The sequence below is a fragment of the Sylvia atricapilla genome, chromosome 16 (assembly GCF_009819655.1).
Source record: "Sylvia atricapilla isolate bSylAtr1 chromosome 16, bSylAtr1.pri, whole genome shotgun sequence".
NCBI lineage: Eukaryota > Metazoa > Chordata > Aves > Passeriformes > Sylviidae > Sylvia > Sylvia atricapilla.
This window is the reverse complement of record NC_089155.1, coordinates 12,550,956-12,554,269: the sequence shown is the minus strand read 5'-3', so window position 1 is coordinate 12,554,269 and position 3,314 is coordinate 12,550,956. Positions and strand designations below refer to the sequence as shown.

Here is a 3,314-nt window from a genome sequence, read left to right as displayed (position 1 = left end):
TATGGTGGTAAGAATTTTTTTTGTTTTCCAGAGGTGTGAGCACATCAAACACTTTGAGGTTTGCTGGAGCTTCCAGGAAACATTCAGGCACATTTTGTATGTGTGGCTGGGGATCAGCTTTGTTCTCCTTGTTCTGTGTTCTTTTCATTATGATCCTTTATTATTTGTTGCTTACAGATAATGAAATTTCTGCACCAAAGGTGTCCCATAGTAGAGCTTTTATTTGCAGTTTAATTCTGTTTGACAACACATGGTAAAATCCCATTGCTGTTTTATAGGACTGCACTTTTCTCCTACTTACAGCAGTTATAAATCCTAAAGGGAATTAATTTAATGCTTTTGATTTAATTAGTACTTTGCTTAAAAATACACAGAGAAACACAATATTCAGTTTTATGTCTCTTTTGTAGTGATAAATCAGGCAGGGTCCAAGCTGTTGGTCCCAGGTTCTCCTGCCCACTGCGCCTTAGTAGTGACTCCTTTTTCCTTCTGATGTGCTCATCTATTAAAACAAATTCCTGGCTGATTCTTCCTGTGCCCTTGTGTTCATCATCTCCTGCTCTGCCTTTTTGCAGAGTTGTGTCCAATATTCCACCATCCTCATGTTGGGGACAGAGCTCTTAAAACCTTGATGGTCCCTGGAATTGTTTCCAGTGGAGGCTTTTCCTTCCCTTCACAGAGCCCCAGCTCTGGGGGAATGTGATACATCATTGGCATGTGAAATATGGTTGGAATATGGAATATTTCTGGCCTGTGATGCAGTTCCTGCCACAGCTGGTGACAAACAGGGGCCCAAAGTGCCACTTGTGCTGTTGGCAGCCCGGGACGGGCAGCGGGCACTGCAGCGTTGACTTGGCAGTTTTTAATGGATTCGAGGGAATAGTTTGCTGGAGGATGTTTGCTTTGTTGTGGTTTGCTTTTTGTTGGAGAGGGCAATTTAATTTTCTTTTAATGTAGGTGAATTTGAATGCTGGTGAAAGTTGAAAACTGCAGAAGTGGTAGAATGTGAAATCCGTATTTTTTTTTTTTTTTTTTTTTTTTTTAGTGTCTTGCAGCACATCCATGGGGCTGTTCTGGGGAATACATGGCACACTTTTGTTTCCAAGCTGTTCAAGCCTCGACCTCTCTTCTGAAAAGCTCAAAAAAAGGATCCAGTTAGTGCCAGTTGTATAATTGGGGGCTGGTTTGTTTTATTTTTTTGGTGTGGAACCTGAGGACTGGAGTGAACTGCAGCAAATTCCTTCCCACACTGGTGGGGAAACCTGGCCCAGATGTGTGGAAAGGGGCTGGAAGGTTCAGTGTCCTGAATCACCAGCCTCATTTCCACATCGGTGCCCCTGAATCCCAAAAACCTGAGGGAGTTCCCGCACCCAGAGCTCAGCCCATTATCAGTGTCAGAGCTGCAGCTTCCCAGCTGCCACGCCATGAGATCATCACATGCCACTCAAATTGGCCGAGAAAAGCTGAAAGTTCCCTTCAAAACACGATGTTTGTTAGATTAAAATATTTCTTACTGATGTCCTATTCTTAGCTGAACTGAGCAGAGTCTGTGAGTGTCCTGCCTTGCTGTGAGCCCAGGCCCCACTGCAGCTGGGGGATCTTGCTTCAGAGTCAGACCCTGCCAAATAGTTTCTTGCTTGCATTTAAAAATAAAAAGGCTGTTTAGACATTAAAATCCACAGAGGGTCTGAAATCAGCGTGTCCTAAGCTGAATACAAATCACAGACAAAAAGGGTTTTGTTGGGAGGGTCACAAATGGAACTGATTACTGCTAGACAGTGTGGATTTCCTCCTGGAGGATGGAGCTGATAGAATTCCTTCCTGACAGCTAGAAATTATAATTGAGTTGGGTTTTGTTTTTTTGGTTTTTTTTTTCCTGTGCTTCAAACTGAACCAAGCTTCAAAATGAGTAAGAGGGATGGAATCCACATCCAGCTCTGCCTAAAAACCAGGATTTTAATCTGGATCTCCATCCAAGAGCCCAGATCCTGGGGAGGTGCTGCTGCCAGTGTTGGAGTTGTGGCTTTGTCAAGCCCTGAACTTCACGTGGATTCAAGTATCTCTTCCAGGTCAGTGACAGAATTCAATTTACAGACTGACCGCAGATCTCATTTGGGAAAGAACCGGTTTCGTGATGGCTTCGAGTAAAACGAAATTCTCTTTTGAAAAAGTTTCCCTGCCAGCTCTTAGTGACACATCCGGCAGAGCCCAACCTTTGTGTGGCAGCTGTGAGAGGTGTGCTCAAAAGTCAGGGGCTCACTGGTGAAGGACAACAACCCCTTCCCCTGGCAGAAGTTTTCCCCTGGCAGAATTTTTCACTTCTGACTTCACGGCTACTTTTTTCCAGCCAGTTTTTCCCTTGTGTCGTCTCGTTTGCCTCTTTCTTTCTGCTACCTTGAGAAATTTTCTCCATGAAGGAGGAGGGCAGGAAACAGGGAATGATGAGGGTGATGATCCCCTGATTTTTCTGCCCTTTTTGCTCTTTTGAAGCTGATCTGCGTTTGTCCTGCAGCCAAAACAGAGTTAATTTTCTCCTTCAAAAAATTTCTCCTTCAAAAAATTTCTCCTTCTCCCAGGTCATGTCCTGAATGTGACAACAGCTGCAGTCAGGATAGACTTGGAGTTTGTCACTCCGGAATCAGGATCATGGAAAAGGTGCTCAGGCCTTGGAATTGCCCAGGGGGTTTTGGATCCCCATCCCTGGAGGTGTCCCAGGAATTCCCGGAGGTGACACTCAGAGCTCTGGGCTGGGGACAAGGTGGGGATCAGTCACAGCTTGGACTCCATGATCCTGGAGCTCTTTTCCAACCACAATAATTCCATAATTCTATGAAAGGCTGACCTGACTCTAAATTCTGTGTTGTGAGCCTAAAATAGAAACAATTTGACAGCGTAAGTTTTCCTAACATTTTTGTGCCATGAGTTTCCTCTTTTTATGTTTTTTTTTTTTAATTAAAACTATTTTTTTTTTTTAATTAAAGCTAATTCCGAGGAATGCCTTGGTCTCAGTGATAAGTGAGGTTTGCCCGGCCTTGGCAGGGCTGCTCTGCTGGCCGCGATGGGTGTAGCTTTTCTTTCTGCAACTTGCCTACAAAGCTAAAGAAATGCAAAACAGCTTATTGCTCAATTCTGCTGACTTTAGCAACCAGGGAGGACAAATTAAAAAAAGAAAAAGGAGAATATCTAGTCTCAACCTGGGCATTTAATGGGTCCCAAAATGTGCTGAACTCTTTAGTCTAAATGGGCCCTTTAGTGTGGTGTCAAATAAGTTAAAAAGCCGGGGAGCTTTACAAAGCTGCCTTCATTGTTTAAAC

General features: G+C 43.8%; 1 long non-coding RNA gene across 1 annotated transcript; it reads left to right on the top strand.

The window, feature by feature from the left end:
• The first annotated feature begins 1,401 nt into the window (after positions 1-1,401).
• LOC136368642 (uncharacterized) lies at positions 1,402-2,896 on the top strand. The gene is made up of 2 exons (XR_010744876.1): positions 1,402-2,069; positions 2,577-2,896. It is a non-coding gene; the product is annotated as an uncharacterized lncRNA (long non-coding RNA).
• Positions 2,897-3,314: the final 418 nt, after the last annotated feature.